At 43.4% G+C, this 25,894-nt stretch overlaps 1 protein-coding gene across 2 annotated transcripts in view; it reads right to left on the bottom strand.

Moving 5' to 3' along the window:
* Positions 1-23,451, bottom strand: part of PRRG3 (proline rich and Gla domain 3) — a 157,950-nt gene extending 134,499 nt beyond the window's left edge. Inside the window, exons 1-2 of one of the 2 annotated variants that reach the window (XM_069213658.1) lie at positions 23,327-23,451; positions 19,671-19,759 (exon numbers count right to left, since the gene is read on the bottom strand). The gene's annotated coding sequence lies outside the window, so the exon portion shown is untranslated. The remainder of the gene's footprint in view (positions 1-19,670; positions 19,760-23,326) is intronic. The other variant, XM_069213647.1, reaches the window with a different exon arrangement.
* Between the last annotated feature and the right edge of the window lie 2,443 nt (positions 23,452-25,894).

Raw genomic sequence — 25,894 nt, 5'->3', positions numbered from 1 at the left:
CACAGTAATGTCCCTGGAAACAAGTGTAAACATTCTTCTGGTACAAAGACCTAGTAACTCCAGCAATCTGGAAAAAATAATTCTCTCAACAGCAGAGAAGCCCGCTGTTTACAAGAAAAGAATACACACAACCACCAAGGAAACAGAAACATCTTAGGAACGCAGTAACTTAACCTGCCACTGAAAGAAAAGAAAAATATATGTTGTCCATTGAAAACAAACAAATGCTTCACGCTACTAAAGAGAAACTACACTTCAGCAAAATATTATGACAACGTGAAAAATCCTTAACGCAAACTAGTGCCCAAACACAGGATCAGTGGCCATATGTTAATGATTGGAAAGAAACCAGTGATTAATTTGGGCTTCTTGTTTCCGGAGCAGAGCACCGGCACTTATTGTTGAGAGTCGGCGCTTATTCTGTCCCAAGCATTTGCTGCGAGTAAAAGACACAGATGGGAAAGAGAAGAACGAGAAAAACGAAAAAGCGTTACAGAGGTAGAAATCTGCAAGAGAGAACTGGAGGGGTAGGGAGTGGCTTTAAACGGACTGAAGAGGCCCGAGATGGCTTCAGGATTAGGCTGCCTCAGTATTCTGTACTGGCACATTTTATTGTAGCACCCGTGTGTTTAAGAGAAGGGCTTTGGGCACCGGCACGTTTTTATTTACAAATTAAGCACTGAAAGAAACACACAGCTGAAAAGAACAACATGATCAAATATATGAACAATCTAAGATAACCTGCACACAAAATTATATGAACTGTTTCACACACTGCCCTACAGATATCGAAGTCCTCAGAAAGCAGCATTAAGGCAGAAAGGACAGCCGAATACCTGCCAACCAGTGAGACCATCAGATACCAAAAGATTGACGTGTAAAACGTCACTGCAATGACTACGACCCTTTCACCTTGCCGATACAAGTTCAATGGATTGAACAGAGGATGAAAGAGAATGATCGATAACAAAAGACAAAACACGCCGGGACACAAGAGAAATAACACAACTGAAAGAACAGGATAAAAGATAAGTGTGGATGAGTGAGCGATGTAATGAGAAGACGACAGAGAGAGCAGGGAAGAAAGAAGAGAAGGGTGGTCAGAAAGCAGGAGGGAGCAGGATGCCCCGAGAACAGAAGAGATCCTGAGAAAGTAGGGACGAGAGTCAGTGAACCGGAGCTGGGTGAAGTAAAAGAATGCTGGAGAGGGACATAGAGTACTGAAAGGGGCAGCCAGAGTGAACTAGAGCAGGGCAGGTAGAGAGGGGCAGAGCACCAGAAAGAGAGGGGCAGAGGGACAGAACTGAAGAGGGGCACAGGGACAGAACTAGCGAGCGGGACAGAGACCTGGAGACAGCTACCTGGTAAAAGTAAAATCCACAACTACCTAGGGAGAGGCAGAGAGAACTACAGAGGGCGCAGAGGCAGAACTAGCGAGGGGCGCAGAGGCAGAAGTAGCGAGGGGCAAAGAGACAGAAGTAGAGAGGGGCAAAGAGACAGAAGTAGAGAGGGGCACAGAGGCAGAGAGCTAGAGAGGGGAATAGAGAGAGAACTGGAAAAGGGCACAGAGACAAGGATCTCGAGAAGGCACAGAGACACAAACAGAAAGAGAAGACAGAGAAATAAGAGAAACAAGAGACAATGGTGGAGCTAACACAGAGAAGGGGACAGACAAAGAACAAGACAGAGAGAATGGGAAGGAGAAACAGACAAATAATGGGAGAGAGCCACAGGGAAGTAGAGAGCTCATGTGAGAGAGAAGAAAACGCGCAAAAAAAGAAACGGCAAAAGGGGAACTGGAGTCATGAGAGCGAACTGGGGAGAGAGGCAAAGAAAGCATGTGAGAAAGTCATACAGCGCAGGACAGAGACAGTACGTCTTCATTACGTCACCTGCCTACAACACCGCCTGCAGTACAAAGCCTGAAAACACATCAACAAAGTAAAATGCATTAAAATGTACGGCTGGTTAATTAAAAAAAACATAGTAAATTTACTTTAAATCAAATAAGGGGGTTAGTGCTAGAGGAATCCTAACAACGAGAGGACATACTATCAGGCCAATTGGTGATAGAACCATAAAACACGGGAGAAAGGCAGCGCATGAAAGAGATACAGAGAGAAAGGAGATGAGGTGGAAAACTGAGGCAAAGCAGAGATCATGAGAAAGAACGGGTTAAAGAGAAGGCACAAAAAGGAAGAAGAGCGGAATAAATGAGAGTGAACAGGATAGAGGCAAAGGACACGTGGAAGAGGAAGAGACAAAGAGAAGGAGAGAGGAAGAGGCAGAGAAGGAGAGATGAAGAGGCAGAGAAGGTGAGATGAAGAGGCAGAGAAGGAGAGAGGGAGAGGAGGAGAGAGGAAGAGGCAGAAAAGGAGAGTACGCTTCTACCAGATCACCTGTCCACTCCCGGCCACTATTACACTGCCTCAAATCACATCAAAGTAGTAAAAGTAAAATTGATTAAAGATAGTTACTGCTTATTACCATAATTGTAAATTAAATCTAAATAAAAACGGGTGCTGGAGGAATCTCAACTCCGAGATGATGTAAAGCCAAAGAAGTTAGTAGCAGGTCATGTACTGTGATAAAACACACAGAAAGAGCAAGAAAAAAATTATTGAGACACATCAGGAAAATGGGGGGATGCAGCAACAACAGTAGAGATCAAAAGGATGGGAGGGACAAAAAGAAACTAGGAGGAAGAAGAAAAATGGAGGAGTCAGGGGACAAAGATCAACAAAAACAATAATGGAAAAATAAATGAGAACGTGAGAGTGAACCAGAGCGATGGGACAATAAAGAGAACAATGAGTGCGTCACTTTTTTTATCACCAATCCTTGAAAGTAACAGATCTACCCAGCTGCTTTCAAAAGGTGGGAGTGGTGGCGGTCTCATCTAAGACGCTGGTCACGTTATATGCGACAGAAAGTTGGCATCCCAAGCGTCCTTTCTTCCTCTAAAGGAAGTGGTGAAGAGACACAGACACGCACACAAAGCCAAATCACAATATGAACTGAAAGGAAACTCAATACAGTGATTATTAGGTAGAGCCACCGGCTGAGAACAGTGGTCGCCGGATGTTTTCGAATTCTGGAAGACAAACAAGAAGTGCAACACAATACCAGAGGAACTATAGTAAGGGTGAAAAGGTTTAGGCAGCGTTTGCAAATATTAAAGGTATATTGTCACTAAACAACTGAGAACAATGTAGTGAAACGTATAGGATCCTACTGTCAAATACTTTGTTATGGGTTTATAATCCTTACCGGTCAGAATTCTACTGCTAACAAACATCACAATAAAAAGAAACAATAGCAAGGAAAGGTGACAATTCTCGGGGTTTGTGAAATAGAATAAAGGGTCAGAATAAAGGATCTGGAAGATGGGCACACCTCACAAGTGACGTCACTTGCTCTTAACAGGCAAATCTTGTGATCGCGGGGCACTAACGGGTCCAGGCGAGAGGCTCTAAACTGAAGGGAACCTACACTGATGAGGGTGACACCTCTCTACGGCCCTTGGACACAGTGCACAAGTCCAAGTGGACAAAGTATATACACCTGAATTACCCAGGCCTCTCTTTGTCCAGCTAGTATGTAGGCCAATCAAGTGCAGGCCCTCTGCAACAATACAAAAAAAAAAAAGGAAATCAGTACAACAAGGACGGGTACTTGCCCATAACTTTCTCTCCGGACCTGAAGCAGTACATGCTTTAGGCAATCTTTTTCCGGTCCTTGGTGATAGAATGGGCCTGTAAGCACTCTATTCACATTTCTGGGCTCTTTGGGCAAGATGGAGTCTTCAACGTAGCACATCAGCAAAAGACCAGCCAGCAGTGCTTCAACAGGGTGTTCAAGCCCTCTACTAAAGCAAAGAGAAAACGGGCGTCAAGCAACATTCTGAAAGCCCCCTAGCAGCAGAGACCAGGCAAGTCCAAAATCAAAAACGTGTTTTCAAGTGCCTGATAAACTGAATGGCATCCCTAGCTTATATTTCCAAATCTTGGCAGGTGAGCAGCAGCCCACTGCCAATCACTGTATATGCATCTTAAAAATTCCAAAATTCAAACAAGTTTAGAGAGAGTATCCCTTCTCATGGGGAACCTGAGAAGAGTATCCCTTTGCCTTTTCTGAGCATGCCTGCTCACATGCTGCTGATCCTGTACTACCTCCAGCAGCTATTTAGTCTGGTAGGAAATCTTGTGAACGGAGTGTCAGGTTCTGAACACAAAAGGAAGTATTCATAGTCTGTTTTGATTCTGTAATTCTCACAAATATAAAGATGTTCATGATCGGCTAATGGTAAACCTAATGACAGGTGCAATGCTACTGATCACAATCTGTCTCACGCTGTGCACATTGTTTTTGCCATTTTTCTCTGGGGCTGAGGAACACATGTTGATGTTTTAATGGTCGTTCAGGATTAAGGACCCCATACATTATTGCCAAAAATAAAATTGACAGGAGAACTTGAAGGGATAATTATGAGCGGCGTGGGGGCAATATGGCTGAATGGATAGAGGCATGCGTTTTTCCTTACAGAAAAAATAAGATTAGGTGAAAGAACAAGAGAGAGAGAAAAGAGAAAAACGATAGAGAGAAATCTGGAGAAACAACCACCAAGTGAGAGAACAACTAACAAAGCTAAAAACCAACAGAGGAGGAGATTTAGTACAAATGGAAATAAAAGTTTTGACAAAAAACATGAGAGGCATACTGGGGATGCAGACAGAGAATAAAGCATGCAATGTAAGATAGCAAGAATAGGTTTTGGTAGACAACAGCTAGAGATCGTCTTTAGAAAGAAGGAAGGAACATAGGGCTAGATGTGCGAATATTGCAATAGCGATTACTTAATTGGGATTGTTTGTGACTCACAATTAGGAAATTGCTATTCCTAATGTATGAAATTCTTTTGAGTTTCATTAGTGATCCTTAGTGGGTCTCAAATGGACCTACCTCGGGAATACTAATGAGCTGGTAATTTGTGACCCACTATGATTCGCTCCCAGCACAGGGATGGTGGTCTGTTTTGGTCAGCAGACCACCATGTCTGTGATTGCTTTAATTAAAAACAATCATTTTTTTTAAAGCAGCGTTAACAAAAAAAAAATTAAAAGGAAAAAAAGAAACTTTGAAGTTCCGTGTTTTAAGTCGTGCCTAGGCAGCCCTTGTGCGGTCTCTTCCTTCGAGACATGTGTACACCCACTGTGGGCTTACAGTCCACGTATTGACATTCTATTTGTTACTTCAATTATCCTTTAAGAAGGCTTGCTTACTAGTGGTTAATCTTTCCCCTTTGTCCCTCCTTGCTGTCATTTGTTCCCTCCCACAGAGCACAGCCTAACTACTGTTTCTTTCCACTTTGGTGCCTATCTGTTTGTTTTAGGGAACTATTTTTTCTTAGTTTCCTGCTTGTGTTTGAGGAAGCTTCCCTTTTCATTTGCAGAGCACCTTCACACAAAGCTCTTTTGTAAACAGGCCTGTAAATATTAATCTTATCACATTTGCAGAGCGAGCATTCAAAGAATGAGAACAGATGTCAGAAGCTCTGTTCCTAAAGGGTGCATGTTCCATGCCCTAGCCCTCATCGCTGCTTATTTATTTCGTTAAGAGCACTTAACACGAGTGCTGCATCCTTGCTAAACCACTGACCAGGTTAACATTAATCATAGAAGTGTTTTTAATATACATTAATTTGAAAAAAAAAACTGTTTGCATCCCCAAATACATTTTAAACTGAATAGTTCATTACTAGAATGATTTTACAATTAAATTATGCAATTCTATTGGGGAAGCTACTGTGCCATTGAATAAGGAAGGCACCTTTTGAGAAACCTCAGGTCCTGTACGCCTACAAAGTATATTCACAAATATCAAGTATTTTCTATCATCTTGAGAAACATATTTAAATGGGTTTATCTTAGACATTTATCAGATTAAAAGAAATTATGTTTTTTCTCAAGAGTCCATATTTCGAGCTTGGGGAAACCACTTGTAACAGTGGTGTCATCTTGATAACGGTTCCTGTAAAGTTCTAAGGATGCTAAGTGTTAAATTATAGACTCAAAATTGCATTAAGTAAACGTATCCCAAAATATATAGTGACTAATCGGCTAGCTCTCAATTAATAATAATAAAAATAAAAAAATCTTCACACGTTAACACTCAATGTGGTATAACCAAACACTACAGTAGTCACAATTTTTCAAACGTTCTTCATTAAATATGGGCTACATATATATTACTTTATGGTACATTCGGCATGAGATGGGATGGTCAAGAAAGCAACACAAAACCTTTAAAGAAAGCCATGAAATTTCTCTCTTCAAATAGTACTTCCTAACACTTACGACTAGTATGATGTCACAACTTTAAAATTCAGAAGCAAAGTTTCTTTCCGTTGGTAACCAATGAAACTAGGCTTGTGTTCAAATGCCAGGACTGACTTCTTGGGAGGGAGGAGGCTTCCTTGCATTCTGATCCATTGCACAATTGCAGAATGCAATCTGTATTCTGCTGGAAGATTTATATTTTAATTAACTGTCATCCGAAAGCAGCACCTGTATTTAGGTGGTGCGACATGGACACAGAAGAGAAAGGTGGGTACTGCCAAGCTTATTTTTATCATTCATGATAATCCATCTTTCTACTGGTATACTACATAAAACTTTCTCATATTACACAATTGTACGTTTCCTGCCATTTGTCTTCTGTATGTGTTGCAATGTTTTATGTTGAGACATACCATTGACACCCATAGAAAATAGACAGCATAGTTTTGCATAACAAGTTTTCTTTGTATTTGTAATACAACTGGCAAACAGCAAAGTGCAGAACTAAAGGAATGTATAATCACGCGTGGAAATGCATTAGTTTTAAAGTGTAATAACATTGTCATGCAATGTATTTCCTTCTAGGAGTTATAGCTAGATCCGATCACAAGTAAACTTTCAGAAATGGAACGATAATCTAAAAGCAAGTTTAACATATTGATATTCAGAGGTGGTTACAAACGCGAGTGAAACATATAGGGATGAGACAATTTATCAAGGTTGCTTGTATGCAAATATGGCAAGGGGTACTGTGGAGGACCTTAACAGGAGGGCTTTACGTGCTCCTCCTGTGTGTTGGTTTTCACAGTTCATTTCTGCCCTGCATGATTACAGCTATACATGGCCTTACTGTATTTTTTTTCAACCTTTCTTTACAAAGCTACTCAAAGTGTATGCTTTATCTTTCGGGTCTATGGCCACCCATATGCATAATAAGAGCAGGGGTGTAGCTCCAGGGAGGGTGTTTGGAGTGTGGCACCCCACTAATAAATGTGTCTAGTTGGGTCCAGGGGCCTCCAGTCATCCTAGCAGTGTTTGTGGTTGGGTTTCCACTCAGATTAGCAGCCTTCATAGCACACACCCACACACACTATGAAACTTGCTAGAACTTGTATCCACCCACCCCTCATCTTCCCTGTAACACAAAACAGGCCAAAATAAACAAAGGACTGTGATGTTACTTATACGTGCAGAGATATTTATGGTTTAGAGATAGGAATGGGGCTAATAACTTTTTAGTGTTCAGGAAAGGGGTTAGTAACCGGTTTTTAAGGTCCAAAATTGTGTATGGGTAAGGTGTAGTAAGGATTATTCTGGGTTGTGGGAGGGGATGGTGCTTTTAAGGATATAGAAATAGATAAGGGAACATATTTGTAAGGATTATATAGCATTAAGGGATGAATAATGATAAAAGAAGTAAGGAGTATTGACATTTTGTGGGTGAGTAAGGCATGTTATTGGGCTTTAAAGAGTTGGGGGTTAGGGAGAAAGGTAAAAAGATGTTTTAAAAAATGATATATATTATATTACACGTAACACGAGGAAATCTGCAATACCTGTTTAAAAATCTGTCACCAATGTCTGTATAAAAGACGACTTGTGATGTATCTAATTGCCTACTATAAAGAAAAGACAGACGGGCACCTGGAATGACTTAGTAGTGTTGAGTTCTTACTTTACAATGCCTGCTGCTAGAGACAGTAGTTGACAGGAAAGGCAGGTGGGGTCATGAGCATAATTAAATCAAGTGTATAAAGAAAGACATAACATTGCATGTCTTTCTTCTGCTCTGTTTTTGTAGCTCACAGTGACAAGCACAAAGCAGATTTTTATGGCAATATGTTTAGTTTGTTCCACTCCTTAGGTAATTATATTAAAGCTAGAATATTTCTACACTTTGTATTACTGCTTCTTTTAAAAATTAAAAAAAACTGACTTGCATTAAACTAATGCCTGTATCGTTTTGCAACAAAGATCCAGCAGCTTTTATGAGGAGTTTAATTTTGCACTAGAGATTCTATTTTTATTCTTCTTATTTGCAAACATGCTCCCTCTTTCATGTGAAGGAGCTAAGCCTCAAGGATTTAAGTGGTGTCCGGGAAATGTGATGGTGTGACCATGTATTATATGGGTCAAAGTACCCCCTACCATACATAAGGATATTGCAAATCGCCTCAGAGTTCCATACCCTTAGAAAGGAACTCCTCACTGACTTGCAATATCCTTATAAGGTACGTGGAACTTTATCCAATAATGAAATTAAGGGGTAGCCAAGGGGATTATATATATATATTCACTAAGTAGTCATAAGGAGGACCTAGCTTCTAAGAAAAAGCATTTTTTGTTTTGCTAATAACTTTGGTGCCATTTGATGAATTTTCATGACATTTTTCCCAAAAACTATGAAGCTCACTGCAACGTCTGTCTGGAAAGGTTTGGGGTAGAGAAAAAGAGAGGGGGGTCCCAAAACACTCCCCCCCCCCCCCCCAATTCATTTTTCCATTGGGATTTTGAACAGGGATAGTGGCCGAACCACTGGACAGATTTGCACCAAATTTGGATTAGCAAAGGGTCCAGGGTAGGGACACCCTGACCCCGGCGAGGGACCCCTACCCCCAAAAGAAAGTACGCTTTTTTTTTTTGCACGGCCCGCCTCCCCCCAAAAAATAAATACATTAACGCCAGGCCCTGGGGGATGGGGTTCCCGGGGCCGAAATCAGTCGGGGGAGGGAGGGCTGAGAAGCACACTCCCCATATAAAATATTATAGAAGGTCAGGCCCCAAGGGATGGCCATTTTAGGAGGACGTGCACAGCGGTGGTTGGATTAACACACAGGGCCTCATTAAGAGTTTGGCGGATGGTGGCCGCAGCCTACATGGCGACCTCCCTGCCAGACTCATTAAGAGTTTCCCGCTAGGTCGAACTGGCAGCAATGCTGTAGCCAGCAGGGTGCACCAGCACCCTCACAATGTTCACTGCCTGCAAAGCAGACAGTGAACACTGCGACAGTGCTGGGCAGGCAGGCAGGCCCTTGCACTGCCCATGCCAAGTGCATGGCCAGTGCAGCACCTCCCGTGGACCCCTGCACCTTTTTTCCGCCAGCCTTTTCATGGTGGTGTTAACGCTATGAAAAGGCTGGCGGAGAACGAGGTCGTAATCCGCAGGGCAGCGCTGCTTGCAGCAATGAACTGGCAGATTAGGCTCTCCGCCACGGCCACACCACTGGGATCCAAGATCCTGGTGTAGCTGGCAGTTCCCTGGCAGTCGGGTTGTTATGTGGCAGTCCAACCGCTACTGCAAAGTGTGGCGGTCGTAAGCCCTCCACACTCCTAATGAGGGCCATAGTAATGTATATTACTTTATGTTTAAAAAAAAAAAAAAAAAAAAATTGGTAAAAGGGACATAAAGTTAGGCTCTTCTTTTAAACATACACAACCATAGAAATTCACATGTTACTGTTGGAGTTCTCAAGTCACTGTAACTCTGCCCTAAGGTAACTATTACTCATGCCTCGCCATGCACTACCAATGATCTCACAAATTACGGCGCTCATGACATCTTTGGTAACATCATTGATATTATCAATTAATATTTGCAGTACATTTTTTAAAGAAAATCTGTGCATGGCAGGGGTGCGCATTATAGTTAGCTTAGGGTACGAGTTATAGTTACTTGAGATAACTAACTGTAACAGGTGAATTCTTATGGTTTTGTATGCTTAAAATGTGAGCCGAACTACAATGTCCCTGTAACCTTTCGTTTTTTAAGTGAATTTCTATGTTTTTTCAAAAGTTATTTCCCACTTATAGCGTCCTTGTACCCTTCATTTTTTAAATTTGTTTTTCAGAGAATATATATATATATATATATATATATACACACACACACACACACACACACACACACACACACACACACACACACACACAAAATGCTTTTTTGTTAGCCAATAACTTTGCCGCCGCTAAACGAATCTTCACAAAACTTTCCAAACAAATTTCTCATTTATGACTAGTTTCTTCATGGAAAGTTTCGGGGTGATCGGTCAAGTGTGGGATGAGAAAAAAGGGGGGGTTAAAAATGCAAACTCCTCATTCATTTTGCACAGACTTTTTCAAGAAACGATATTGCAAAATCGGCTAAAAGGAATTAAACCCAACAGGAAGAACAATCTTGGTCCAGAAAGAGTGTTTTTTTGTGAGTTGGTGTGAAATTTTTCAGTAGTTTTTGAGCAATTAAGGATCAAAAATATTCGTATTTCTGGATGGGTGGGTTTGAGGAACTCTCACAAGAGTCCCTTAACCCAATTTCAAATCATAGAGTGTTCTGATTGGCTTAGGGGACTTTTTTCCCCTTAGGTGTCCTCGCTCCCACAGGAGTGCACTCCAGCAGAAGTGCTCAAACTGGTTGCCTGCAAGAAGAAGAAAAAATGCTGCAGCAGTCATTACAGGCCTCAGGGACTGAGTCCTCTGTTCTGAAATTGTTATGCATAACAAATAAAAAGTGGGAGAGGGGGGGAAACCCTTATTGGCCCACCCCGGGGCTACAAAGAACAAATATATATATATTTTAAAGTTTTTAATGCTACGATCCCACAGGATCGTAGAATTAAAAAAAAAAAAAACACACACACAAAATGCCAGCTGGCATTTTCCATTTTATCAATTAGTACTCTGAGTTGGGCCAAGGCCTGGGGGTCATTATTAGTGAATATATGGGCGTGAGGGGATCCGCCCATCTCAAGCCACTATTGGGCCCCAGGTGCCCCATCACATGGGGCTACTAAAAAACAGGGAAGGCGGCATGCATTCCCCCTCCCCAAGCAGCTGTTGGGGCCAAAGGACCTCATCAACCAGGGCCAAATCCCATTTTCCCCAGGGGTGCAATATTACAGTGTGTCCAAGGAAGCCTTCCCCAGGTCACTGTGGCTGCCTGCCTGGGAGAGTGGAGGCATACCTGGGCAGGAAACTCAAATTTGCTCAAACCCAGCTGGAGCAGAATAAATGCTGCTTCCATAAGGCAGGAGCAAAGGAAAGCAGCTGGCTAGGGCTGTGGGGGCCTTGGGGCTCCTGTGCAACCCCCAATAGCCCCCTACATTGTGGATGCCCTGGGTGTGCACCGTGGCACAGATCTACAAAATAAAAAATAAAAAAGTGGATTTCGTAAAGGGAGCCAGCTGGAGCCCTGGGGTCCTTAGTGGACTCCAACATGTTAAATCAGTATGTCTCTTGGTCACACTTCTATCATTTTTTAGGCTACAAAATGCAATACTAAACACTATGGTAAATAAAAAAGTCAGACTTTTTTTTATTAAAAACTTTAAACATTTTTATAATAATCACTAATAAAGACTGCATTATATGAATTATTGAAATATACATCAGATTAAAAATATTGGTGATTTTTTGGAGAAAGATAATAGATCTCCTTTATATACATTGATATGCTCACCCCTTGAGAAAGCCAATAGGCTCAATTTTGTATATGTTGGTGTTTTGACTGTATGACAAAGTCAGGAAGTCTACCTGAGTGCAGTTGGGACCTGTGAAACCAACCGGATGCTACATATGTCAGAAGGGAGTGCGTGGCGTGCGGATGGTTGGTTGCAAGGAGTTAGAGGCAGGGCCTGGCCATTGACCAGGACATTCAGCTTGCCCCACACTCCATTTGGCTTGAGGTTAATTGCCTTGAGGTGGCAAAGGTCGTACGTGGCAGTTGGTTGGCTGCCCACCATGGGTAGGATGTGGGGCCAGGCCACAGGTCAGGCACTGCGGCAAACATTATGCCAAGCATAGCCTTTGACCTTCATTTTCAGCTCAAACCACTGAAATTCACCAGTTAAGGTTACCATTGGTAACTATAAATTATGTCCTAAAGTAACTATTACTTGTTCCCTCGAAATGCACCTCTAATTACCCCACTTGTTACATCCCTCACTGTGCAAGACTTGGACGCGAGCTATAGTTACTTTAGGGCATGAGTAATAGTTACTGGAGATAATCATAACTGGTGAATTTCAGTAGTTACTTCTAGTTTAAAATGTTGGATTTTCACTAAAATGTTCACCTATGATGTTACTTTAACCTTTATTAGTTTTTTTTCTGCAATGTAAGGATAGAAATAATTACAATTCCTAACTAGCAAGAAAGTAACTTTAACCTTTGTTTTTTTCATTGTAAATCTATATGTATAACCCTGTGTTGGTCGCCAAATGGTAGTTATAGTTAGGACAATGCTTCTATAGGAACAGGATTTTTTTCTTATAACTTTGGCACTGTTTGATGAACCGTCACAAATCTTTTCAACCTCAGGGTCTGAGTAAAATAGGGATCCCCAAAACACCTTTTCCTCATGGTAGGGATACCCTGACCCCCACCAATTGTTGTGGGCTGAGCAAACTTAGCCATGAATTTACAGTAGATCCCTGAATCGACATCACAGTTTAAAAAAAAAACAAAAAAAAGTCTTGCTTCAGCATGTTTTAATTCCCCCAATCCCCGGATGGGCCAGGGAAGCAGCAAAGTTGTAGTCTTGTCCTTGAGTCTCCTAGAGGCCCCGGTGATCCCATCCCTTGGGAGGATGGTGTTTTAATTGTGGGGAGGGGGCATGCTGCATTCCCTCTCCATCTCCAGGGATAATTAATTTGAATATGGGGAGTGGCGCCCACAGCCCCCCTCCTCAAACCTCAGAATACCCGGAACCCATCCCCAGGGTTCAGCGGGGCAACTACTAACAATTGACCAGGGGAGGGAGCTAGGGCGTGAGGGATCTAGGCCCCTACACTCCTCAACAAAAATGGAGTGGAAGGTGCCCCCAGTGGGCATTCATTGTTATATATTAAAAAAAAAAAAAAAAAACAATAAGTCTCTGGGGTCATTAAATCTATGAACCCAGGAGAGCTTACCATATTTTTTTTAAAAGCATTCTGAGCTGCAGCACTAAACTCTTCAGATGGAATGCGAGGACCTATAGTGTTTGGTTCTACTGTTGCACTTTTAACATTTTTCAAGGCATAAAGACAGATACATGTTAATCTTCAAATAAGTTTATTCAAACAAATGTAGGACAATTATGTTTAATAAACATTGCAATGTGTTCATTTATGAATTATACATTTATTTTTAGTTATTGGTAACTTTTGGACAAAGTCAATATAGAATCTGCCTTACTTAAAATGACACTTTATTTTGTTACACAAAGTCAGTCTTGACAGTTAGGATTGGGAGCAGGGCCCGCGAATAGGTCAAGCCCTGTGCTCAACACTCCACTGTGCACAGTCAAAGGTCATGTGGGGTTGAGAGGCCAGGCCCTGCGTCCAACCCTACACTTCACAAGGCGATGGACATCTTACTTTGCATTAAAAAACAAAACATAGAAATTCACAGAAAAAAAAAAAACAATGGTTAAAGTAATGTTATAATTAGGTATGGTAATATTGCCTTACTTTACATTGAACAAACCTTGGAAACTCATTGAAAAAACAAAGGTTAAATGGACATTATAGTAATGTGAAAATGTCAGTTAAAACATACCATTTTACATTAACAAAAGCATTGTGGCATTGACACTAAACCATCAATGCTACAAAATAAGTTTTACTTGACCTCCTAAATGCTGTGAGAATTCAGTAAAACACCACAAACCTAACTGCCAAGAGAGGAAACATTCCTGTCATTGTATTCACAATCATGCAGAGCCCTGTATGCCATTTCCAATGCCATAAGCTAACGCAGCCTCTTTAGAATAAACCACCCACACCCAAAACTCAGCACCAATCCAAAGCAGTTTTAACAGCAATACCGTTCCCTCAGAAACTAACCCCAGTCTACTTGCTATGGCAATTTTGCATACGCCCTGGCACTGACAACACTACCAGAGGCACCTCCTAGCTGGATTCCTCTGAACCACATCTTGTAAATCAATGTACACATCAACGCCCCAAGTACTTTTTTCACCATGAGACCGATGGCGTCTGCACCATAATAATAATCAAAAATACACATACAGTATAAGGCCATTCACATGAACAAATAGTAAAAAAAAAAAAAAAAAAAAAAAACTCCCAAAACTTCCTTATATTGTATTCACGGAAAACACACATCTGTCTCAAAATGCACATCAACAAGTCCAAAATAGCAGCAGAGCCCAATTCAAGTTCACCAAAAAAAGCATGAGCTCAAACCCACCCATCCACTTGAACACATCTCTGGCAAATGTACTGCCATCTGTATTTTAAGAATAAAACTGCTCTTCCAACAAATCCCACTGTGCTACACATCCACTAGGTCAAACACTCAAACCACATGCATTTCATTCTAAGATTTCTGAAAGGGATTCTCAAGGGCCCACAAACTAAAAGGATATTGTAATTTCTTAAATCAGGAAAACCCTTTCAGTGAAGCCCCTACATTACTCCATCACAAACATCTACCTAGCACAAGGAATCTTTCAAATGTGCTGAAATCTGGACTAATTCTCCACCCTCTGAAGAAAGCCAGTGTACCCAGATGACAAGGTCAACTTCAGTCCTCTTGACCTAATTACCGAGCAGAATTCAGTGCATTAGGCAATTTACAGTGAGCATCCATGTCGTAAATGAGTCCCAACTTATCAACAACAGTGGCAACGCCTGCCTCCTGATCTGTCTGCAGTTTTCATTTAGGTCACCCAATAAATACTGGTAAGCATACTAAATGCACGGGATTCAACTCCAACCAGGATACACCTGATGCCAGAAGATTATGGTGACAATCACACTTCCCAAAAGATCTATCTTATGCCCTGTTAACTTCAGCTGATGCAGGAACTGATTAAAATACTGCTGGACAGCAGGAGACCTCTGTGTATACAGATACTATGTATGTATTCAATTGCGCACAAAGACGTTATGTTTTAGGTAAATATCTACCCTAGGGGCAACCCAAGTCCCCTTACCGCCGGCCTTTCCATGGCGGTGTGTACCGCCATGGACAGGCCGGCGGTCGGGGACTCATAATCCCCAGGGCAGCGGTGCTTGCACCGCTGCCCTGGGGATTATGACCGCCAGGCGGAATCCTGGCGGGAAAATGGAGGGGCCGGCGGTATGGCCGTGGCAATTCCGCCACGGTCATAATTGCTGGCGGAACACCGCCAGCCTGTTGGTGGTGTTACCGCCAACATACCGCCGGCCGCCAGGGTCGTAATGACCCCCCTAGTGTCTTTGGCAATGTATTTTGCCATGTTTTACACCAGTGTGGCTGCTGTCCAACATGGCTAAATGTTAGTGATATGAAGTGTTAGAATGGAGTGGGAGAGCAGAGCGGAGTAGTTCAGTGGCAGAGAGTGTTGTAGAGTGGGGTGGAATAGGGTGAGTGTGTTGGAGTGGACTGAGGTAGTGGGGTGGACTGGGTTGGATTGGGGTGGGTTGGGGTGGTTTGGACTGGAGTGACAGGGCTGGGGTGGATTAGAGTGGGGTGGGGTGGGTGGACTGAACTGTGATGAGGTGGATTGGATTGGGATACAGTGTGGTGGATTGGACTGGGGCAACGTGTGATGGACTGGGATACAGTGTGGTGGATTGGACTGGGATACAGTGTGGTGGATTGGAGTGAGTGGGATGGATTGGACTGGAGTAGAGCGGGGTGGATTAGACTTGGGTAGCGGCGGTGAATAAGGGTGAGTGATTTGGACTCTAGTGGTGGATTAGATTGGAGTGGGTGGATTAGAGAGGAGTGGGCTGAAATGGGGTGGGGTGGATGGAGTAGGGTGGACTGAATTGGGTGGCATGGGGTGAAAATTGGATTATAGTGAAATGAACTGGAGTGGGGTGCATCAGATTGGGTTGGGGTCGATTGGAATAAGTGGTGTGGACTGGACTAAGTGCAATGGGCTAGATTGAGTGTGGTGGATTGGAGTGGAGAGGGGTGGGCTAAAATGGGGTGAGGTGGACTGGGGTAGGGTGGACTGGATGGCATGGAGTGAACTGGATTACAGTGAGATGGACTGGAGTGGGGTGGATCAGACTGGGGTGGGGTTGATTGGAATGAGTGGTGTGGACTGGACTAAGTAGAGTGAATTGGACTAAGTGGGGTGGACTGGATTGAGTGTGGTGGATTGGAGTGGTTTAGATTGAATGTGGTGGATTGGATAGGGGTGTGTGGGTTGGACTGTATTGGAGAGGGTGGACTAGATTGGATTGGGGTAGGTTAAGGTGGTTTAGAGTGGGGTGGGGTGGAATGGAGGAGGGTGATTAATGTGGACTGGAGAGGGTGGATTTAAGTGGATTTGATTGGAGTGGTGTCGGTGGACTGAAATGGAGTGGATTGGATTGGGAAGGGCTGGATTGTACTGGAGTGGGGTGGATTGTAGTGGAGTAGATTGGGGTGGGTGGATTGGAGTAGGGCAAATTTATTTGGATTGGAGTGGGGAAGACTGTTTTGGAATGGAGTGGGGTGGTGTGGGGTGGATTGGAGTGGGGCAAATTGGGAGAAGTGGCTTGGGGTGAGGTGGATTGGATTGGAGAGGAGCGTATTGTTATGGATTGGAGTGGGGTGGGGTAGATTGTTTTGGCGTGGTGTAAATTGTTTTGGACTGGACCGGGTCGAACTGGAAAAGGGCAGACTAGATTGGGGTGGGTGGTTTGGAGTGGTAGGGTGAAGTGGGTTGTAGTGGGTGGATTGGGGTGTCCTTCACGATTGCGTTAAAGCATCGTTTCAGAAATTACACATAATAAGGAAACAATGTCACTTTGCAATATTTGAGAACAGCGCACACAAGCAGAAACAAAATAAAACATGAGTGTAAAGTGAGAAAAGACAACTTGGCAAAATAAAGGTTAGCTATAAAAAAATAAAACTTTGCAATTTTGTTTGTCCTGGTGGGCACATTTTTGGCAGTTGCACGCCTTCTATTTGCAGGGCACTAGAAGTTAAAAGGAAAAAATATAGTATCTCAATCGCACAGACAGTGATTATGTTGAATCAATCAGTGCTTGGTCCCTGCTTCACACAGAGGAACAAAAATGAAGCCAGGCCTGCAGTGACAAATTACGAGGCTGCAAAGCAGAGTGTCATGGAAGCAAACAAATGGTAAGCGACAGACGCCCCCTTTACTGTACACAACAGAGTCTCGCAAGTGAGACTCATGCGCTAGCGCATACACTCCCAGGCTCGACCTTTAAAAAAGGGCTATAACACAGAAAGAATCTTTAGATGACGCAGTATTCATCACACTCCAAGTTACCAGAAGTTAAGAAAATGTATCTTCTTAGACACTTAACAGATGGCAGATTTTATCTAGAACAGGTGATGACTCAAACACTCAATGACAGTGCCTCCATGAATCTTTATGGTCTGCCCAAAACTAAGACCCTGGAGCCAGTTCAGGACGTTAGTCACAGTAGTCACAGGTTCCAAAACACTCAGAAACAAAACTGTGTTGAAGCGTTCACACTGTGTGGAACCTGAAAGTTAGATCCAAATGTCAGTGAAAAAGCCCAATAGTTTGTCACAACAGGAACCATAGCCACAAATTATTTGTCAGGGGCAGCTTCTTTGAAGTGAGTTGCCAACTGTTTCCTGTGTGGTACCTTACCACTATATGTAATAGTCCATGAGAAAGACCAATGAATGAACAAACACTCAAGAAGACTCCAGAATTATGAGTAGGCTGCTTATTTAGTCATTTTGTATCACGCTAACCCACCAGTGCTGGACCATCAAGCTGCCCAAGCCCCAAAAGAAGGGAACAATTTCTAAAAATGAAGAGGAGGGCGGTACTTAGCTTAGACAAATTTCAAATTATGTCTTTACATCGTAGGAAGGACTCATTTTTGAGCCATAGCACAGGTAAAAACTTGGCAAGGTACATTATATATGCTTGCAACTCTAGTTTGCCATATGAATCACACGCAGAGGTGACATATGTTTGTGATCAAATCAGATGCATATTTTCTAAACAGTAAGAAGTAGCAGATCTTATAAATGGCTCAAAATTATAACTTAAAACAGAGGAAGGTGCCTTTGTTTTGTGAATGGACATTAAGCATTAAATGTATTGATACTTAGGTGATAAGGGCCCAACAAGTGAGAGATGGCTTCAAATTGCAGCTTTGTGTCTGACACCTCCCTGCTCCTCTTTATATGCTGAAAACTCTATTTCACACTATAGAGCTGATTACAAGTTTGGCGGACAGAAACATTTGTCCGCCAAACTCCAGATGAGGAGGTTGCTGCGGTGCTGGCAACCTCTCCACCGGCCCCATTACAACTTTCCTACTGGGCTGAGGAGAAAGGTGTAGCAGCATTGCCGCAGGAATGCTGCAGCACGCAGAGGGCACCAACATCCTTGAAATCACCAGTGTCTGCACAGCAGGCAGTGCGCATTTCAAGGGTGCTGGGCAGAGAGACCCTTGCACTGCCCATGTCATGGGCAGTGCAGGGCCCCCCATGTGGCCTCCTGCACTTTTTCTCCACCAGCCTTTTCATGGTGGTTGAACTGCCACTGGGTGTGCCCATCAACCTTGTAATGTAGTTCTCTGAACGCCACAGCTGCGGCGGTCCGACCGCCACCGCGAGTCTAGCGGTCCGCGGAGTGCCAGACTTGAAATCAGGCCATTTGTTTATCTACAAAACAATGTGAAAAGCACTGTTTTAACAAACAGCTCTTTTCTTATTGATGAGGTCCAAGGCACACAAGCTTTTGTAATCTGGGGCCTACTGCTGCCACGCCTGTACTCTGTAGGTTACAGGTTCCCATCATAGGGAGGTCAATGCCTCCAACCTGCGCATGGACAGTGGTAGCTGACCACCAGCAGAGGCCAACAGAAATAGCTTTTAAAATACAAAATTAAATATTACCATCTAAACGGTACAGTGTCACACCCAAGAACAGTTCAACGCCAACTCGCCCTCATACCTAGGGTCTTACATTTGACAGCCCAATCCTTCCTTAAACATACCCACAGACCCCCTATAATCAAGTCGACGTTAATTAACGCAGTCGTCGTTTATTTGCAAGTTATCACCTCCACGCGCACGTAAAATCGAACCGAATTCCCAATGGCACCGACGCCGTGACCAAAGGGCGAGAAAATATCAATACAAAGACACAGTGGCAAGGAAATACCGCGATGCCTCATAAATGTGTCCGCGGGCGTCCAGTCCCTCAAAGAGCTCTATAAACAACATTGACTGCTAATTAACTAACAAACGCTCCAATAAATGGTATATTGAAAACGTGTCTAACGTTACTTTAAAATGGCATTATCTTAAAATGTGTGATTTCACCAACATTGTACGTGAAAAACTGAAGTCACGGAGGAAGTGTATAAACCAAAAAATGTAATAACGTACCATCTGTCCTGCCTCGTGGAACAACCTAGATGTATGGCGTCATCAAAAAGATTGTAGGTAAATGTCTAAGACGTTTGCTCTTCAGTGGGCTGTTTAAAAAAAAAAAAAAAACTTGGAACGATAGCAAAATGGTTATTTTAGCGTTATCATCACACGTCGACGTTTTCAGCGCTCTAAGAATAATGCATGTTCTAAGTAAACAAGCCAGTGTATTAATGAGGAGATTCCCCAAGCATCTATGACGAAAATCTGCCATATACAGATGCATTAAACGCACAACATACGATCGCTGGACACTAAAAACACTCGCACATCGGGGCAAAACACGGCATGCATTGTTAGTGTATTCATTAATTAATGTGCAGGGGGACGCAGTGCACGTCCTCTCACCCACCCACTCGACCCTCTTCCCAACCCTCCAACCAGTGCATTCCTCCTCTATAAATACACCATCAATGGAAGGTTGCCAAGGTAACAATGAGGAGGCGGGCGAGAGAGCCAGTCATGAGGATACTGCTGCTGATGCAGTCACACACACATCTTCCCATCTTTCAGACCTCACAAACATTTACTAACACATCAGGGACGAGGCGCTCTTTGCTTCTTCTGGGACAGCATTACCCGCCAGCCCCCAAGCGGCGGAAGTGTGCCACTGCGTCTCCGAGGAGGCGCCCAGAGTCCGCTCTCGGTAATAACACAGTTTAGCAGACATGTAAAAAAATAAAGTGACAGCACTGCCACAGCACATTACTTAACACACAGGAACTGCTTTTCTCCCTTCCCAGAATTACAGCGCAGTCACCGCTGAGCAGAATGCAGTATAACTCAATAAACGAGAGAGCACGGTTCAAACTTATCTTGCATGACTGATGCAAGAGCGTATAGCTTGAAAGTGCCCTGCATAAAGGCTACCAGAGCACGCGACTCGAACGCACCTTGCACATAGGCAGACGCCGCATCCAACATACCCTGTATACAGGCGGCAATATAATCCGGCTAAACGGTACCCTCCGGTAATGCCGAACAAGAGAATGTGGCTCAAAAAACACTGCTGCCAACATACTACTAAGAGCTCAATGATCAAACAAATGTACGCTTCCTAATAAAAGGACACACGGTGCGTACACAGCCCGTATACAAACTGTAAGAACACAAGGCATGGACGTGCAAACGTGCTGTAGGCGCACACGGCTCACATGCAACCTGCATGCCTTACGGCAGCTATTCTGCAATCACAATAGCAAAATGAAGATGGATAGGCTGATTGCTGGACGTGGTCTTTACCCAATCCAATAACTCCTGTAATGGATAATTGGAGATATAAGCGACATCTCTAAGATTTTGAAGTCTGTATTCTGTGATTCGGATACAACAGGTCCCTAACGCATGACTCATCCTTCTTGCAGGACGGATGCAGCAACTCATCAGTTCAGCAAGTTACTGAAAAAAAGCATACTCCAGTACGGGGATCAGACAAGTCCAGGACCTACACGTGACCAGTCCCGGAGACACACATTCAGCTGGTCCCAAAAGACACTTTCATAACTCAATAATTTCACATTTACAATTCCTATAGCTGCATATTCACAAGCGACGAACCTAATAAGTAACAATGCACCTCTGTTAATTCTCTTATGTTGACAGAAAACCTCCTTCTTTCATGCTGCTCGTTCATCACACAAGTTCTGAGCTAACACAAATTGCTCAACATATATATAGCACCATGTGTGATCACAGAGACCTGTCACCAAAATCTTCAACACCACAACAGGACATGACCACCTAACTCCAGCACAGCCATCAGACCCTACCACCAAATTCCACAGGTTTTCAGACCCAATCACCAACCTTCTCAACCAAACAGACCAAACACCCACCTGTAACAAAGCACAATGGGCCACACTATCCACAGCACAACAACCCAACTCCAGCATAGACAAACAGGCCTCATCGCCCAAATCTAGCATAGTCATAGATCACACTCCAGCATGACTAAGTACGGTCCATTACATCACCATGTTTAACCACTTTCTCTGCAGTCGACAACGTTCAACTAGCACACCTCTAATTCACACCAACAGGTGTCCACTGCCCAAAAATAGGCCAATCAAACGAAAATAGCGTTAGGTTTACTGTAGTCAACACATTCCAAGCAGGTTTCAATCAGTATTTTCCAATCTCCCACCATCTTGCATACCTAACCCCAGGTAGGCTCTCAAACACTCAATATTTAATTTTATAACGTATAATGCCCACTGAACTCGAAGCCAAGTACACATCACAGAGCTCCCAAAATGGGAATACCTGCTGCGTTACAGCCCACCTCCCACTCTATCACTTCCTCACTCTTTACCCACTAGTACAAAGATGGTGTATTACTATTATGTATGGGCCCACGTAAAAACCGTTGATACGTAACAAAATCCTTATGTAGTAGCCCAATATCTAATGTTCTGAACGCTAACCATATTTGTTTTAATGAGTTGGTCTGCTTACACATGCCCTAATACTGGTCTTACTCCAACAAAATATTTCTGATCTATGTCTAATACCCCTTCCCTTGCCCACTTTTCTTTTCAGACTTCTCCCCACCTTTTCTGCTGGACCGTTCTCTGATAAAAGGCAAAGTGGTCTTTTACTCCTGCCATCAAAATATAATGAGTAATAAAGGGTCCTCCATGCACGAGATTGCTTAGCTCAGTTCTTTAACTTATAACCACGTATTTTACACCCGACCCTATTTGGGATAATCTGTTGATCCCTTGCGTCCCCAGCCCCAGATCTCTAGTCTCCACGCCATTCATCCTGACATTCCCTCTCTTTCCACACGCTGTCCTCCCTGTGCGTGCTGCCATTTGACCAGGTCTCCGCCCTCCACCTGTTCTCTCATCCCTACAGCAGCCCCCCATCCACCCTCACCTCCTGTTTATTCACTACAGCGTTCTCTGCTCAATGGTCTATTCTTCTTCACTTCGGTCTATATCATCCCTTCACAATAACCATTCAACTCCCCCTCCCTGCACTGTCCTCTCCTGTCTCTCCATCAAACTTACAACTGCCCACACTCTCTCCTTCCTACACCGTGACCAAACATCACGCATCTTCTTTCCATTCCACTATAAACTGCTGTTCCAGTCACTCATCCCCGGTGTAGTTTAAACTCCACTGTCCACCTTTAATCACCCCGAACATTTTTGCTCAACCGCTCCTTGACTCTATCCTGTTTCTTCCACTCAGCTCCTGGCGTGTCTTTTTCTTCCACACGGCTCTGCCTCACATACACCCTAACTGTTGTCTTACCCACTACCCTCCTCGCCACTCCACCTGTCCCTGCTGATGCTTCGTCCACTATCTTTCATACCCCATTTCTCCTGATCAATCTCTTCAACACCCACTCCAAGCCTCACCCTCCCTATGCCGCCCACCACCCTCACACGGTCTTTCCCGTCCTCACCCCTGGCCATTGTTTTCTACATTGTTGCTCTCACCACTCCAGACCCCCTTCCCTCCGTCCTGCCCAGTAAGTCTCCTCACCCCTCCCCTTTTGCCTGGAATGAACCTCTCCTGAGTACAGAGAATGCCCAGCGGCTAGCTACCCTGCTTCACCCCACCCCTGTCACGCGACAGCAACTGTGGATGCTTTCCCCAGCAAGTACCTCATGTTGGGCTGCAGCTGCTGCGGGTGCCGCGCGGAGGGGCAGCCAAGCCTCCTCTCGTCTCAGAGCCAGCGGCTCTCGGCACCCAGGCGCGGCAGCTCAGCCGAGCCCAGCCAGGGGGCGGGCCTGGCTGTAAATGTCTGCTGATTGACGGATGGCAACAACCATTCAGCAGCAGTAACAGGTCGTTTCAGGACACGCTGGGATTTGTAGTTTACAGACACGGCTGCTGTCGGGCCAGTAGTTTCGCAAGGAGCGTTAGCAAATGCCTTCATTGCGTGGTGTATTTTGAATAAACAGTAGTATCGGGAGGTGAACGGAAGACTGTTAGGAATGTCGACCCTCTTTTCAACCCGTTAATGTTTCCTACAAGTACTACATTTCCCTTCGAGCCACAGGCAGCCGAGGGTGTTCGCCTGGCTAGCACCTGTTAACGTCATGTTTCGTGGTTCCCCAACTGTAGTTCAGAAGATGACCGCTAAGTGGCGCGCCTGGCAGAGATTTAACGGCACCCTTAGTGGCTGCGTAATTGGGAGTTCCCCGCATGGACAGCATGTCTCTCTGGAGCTGTAGAAGCAAAACAGCTCAACATGTACCTGACACGTTCTGATGGCCAGGCTTCACAGCGTTAGTTGGAGAACAAAATATTGGCGTTTGCAATGAACTCAAGCCCCACCCTTCTAAGCTCCGCCCCGATGCCGTCACTTGGCATTTAACACTTACCTCGTTATGCCACCCAGTGGTAGATGAAGATTCAACTAATTGTTATGATCTGTACATCTCACTCGAAAGTGAGCATTTGTCCTCATAGGATGTCAAAATGGTCTTGTCATTATTTCGTATTTCTCCAAAAAGTGCATTGGCTTAATTTAACCATATCGGATAATTGCTTTAGTACATATAACAATACTCTAGAACAGGAAAATGAGAGATTTGGGAAAAAATAACAGGGGAATGTATTTTTCCCCGTTGACTTTTGTTGAAGATGCGACAATTTTAGGAGGGGACAGGCTGTTTTTGGCTTAAAAAAATCGGGAGTTTCTCGCATGTATCAGGTCTGTTGGCATGTGAACATTATGTATCCATGCCTACTGTTAAGTTAGAACTGGCAAAGACAATAGGTCTCACTAGCAATGGGGCTTGCCAAGTTTTGTCATTGCTGATGCTGTTCTGCATAAGCAACAAGAAAAAAAAAACGCTTGTTTTCCAATGGGGCAACGCCCCAGCAGTGTGATGAAATATATGTTTGCATGCCCCACCACACATGTATGCGTGATGCAGTGGCATTTCTTTTTTTAAAGTTTTTTAACTTTTTATGTTGCAAAGACAGTAGACTGGGGTAGGCAAATGAGAAGCTGGATTGAGGAGGTTTACAAAATCAGCACAGGGAGGTATTGAGGAAGCAATGCACAAAATTAGGACAAGGGAAGAGAAGAAGTTTTTTATTTAAAATATTTAGCATTAACACATTAAAACAGAGAACATCTGAGGAGAGAACTTATGTTTATTCGGATTTAGGTTGACTACAGTTAACGTAGGCCTGAATCTCAAAATGAACTAATGTTGTTTGCTATCTTGCTTTGTGACACGTTAACATTTTATTTCTTGGTAAGCTGACATTATAATTGTGAAATGCAATGTTCTTTGTCCTTCTTTCCCAAGAAGAAATGTCGTTTTTCTTTGTGATTATCATGGAATGTTTTAATAGTACATTCAAGAGACACTTCCCAGTGTGTAGACTAGTCCATGAATGTTACCTAGTCACAGATAGTGTAAGTTTGAAAGACACAAAGAGAAACATGTCGTGTGAAAACTTGAGAACTTAACATGTATGTAATTGTATCATGTAACTTTAACCTGATTTGACAGTCTTCTTGAAAATTGTGTATTGGCATGTATAATGTTACAGTTTGTGTTTTTTTTTTTTTACAGCTGATGAGTTCAGAGCAAAATAGAGCAGAGTAGGAGATTTTAGAGTGCTCTCTCAGAGAGAGGACTGACTTTTTCCTTTGTCCTTCCTTTAGAGGTGATCTCATGCTGGTTCATCCTCTGCTTCTTAAGGTTTGATCAACTCGGAGTCTGTGAGGGGAGAAGCACACAAGCAAGAGAGGGCAACCAGAGTGCAGGTGAGGAGAAAAGCGCACAGGAAAGAGAGAGCAACATGTTGAGAGGGAGAAAAGCACACAAGAGAGACAGCTGAAAAACACATGTAGTCTTATAAACTGCTTAAACAAAAAGCGGGCAGAGGAAGCACAGACGCCACCCATTCAAATATATGATATGGCCATGGAAGGGACAAACACAAGATGGACAGACTGAAGTACAGAAAGCCCTCCAAATAGAAAACAAACAAATTAGAGTGCCAGTAAAGCGAACCAATGGTAAGCAATGGGTGGACTGCAAGCTTGGTGTGTTCTTGGTAAGCCCACAATATGTCTTTTATGCTGTTTCATAGGCTCAGCCTAAATACTGCAGACAAATCAAACAGAGCTGGCTTTTGTTTAATAATGAATTGCTTTGGGGGCGATGATTATGACAATATATGTAAACATATGTAAAGTTGAGTAT

The sequence above is a fragment of the Pleurodeles waltl genome, chromosome 2_1 (genome assembly GCF_031143425.1).
Source record: "Pleurodeles waltl isolate 20211129_DDA chromosome 2_1, aPleWal1.hap1.20221129, whole genome shotgun sequence".
NCBI lineage: Eukaryota > Metazoa > Chordata > Amphibia > Caudata > Salamandridae > Pleurodeles > Pleurodeles waltl.
This window is presented reverse-complemented; position numbering and strand designations above follow the sequence as displayed.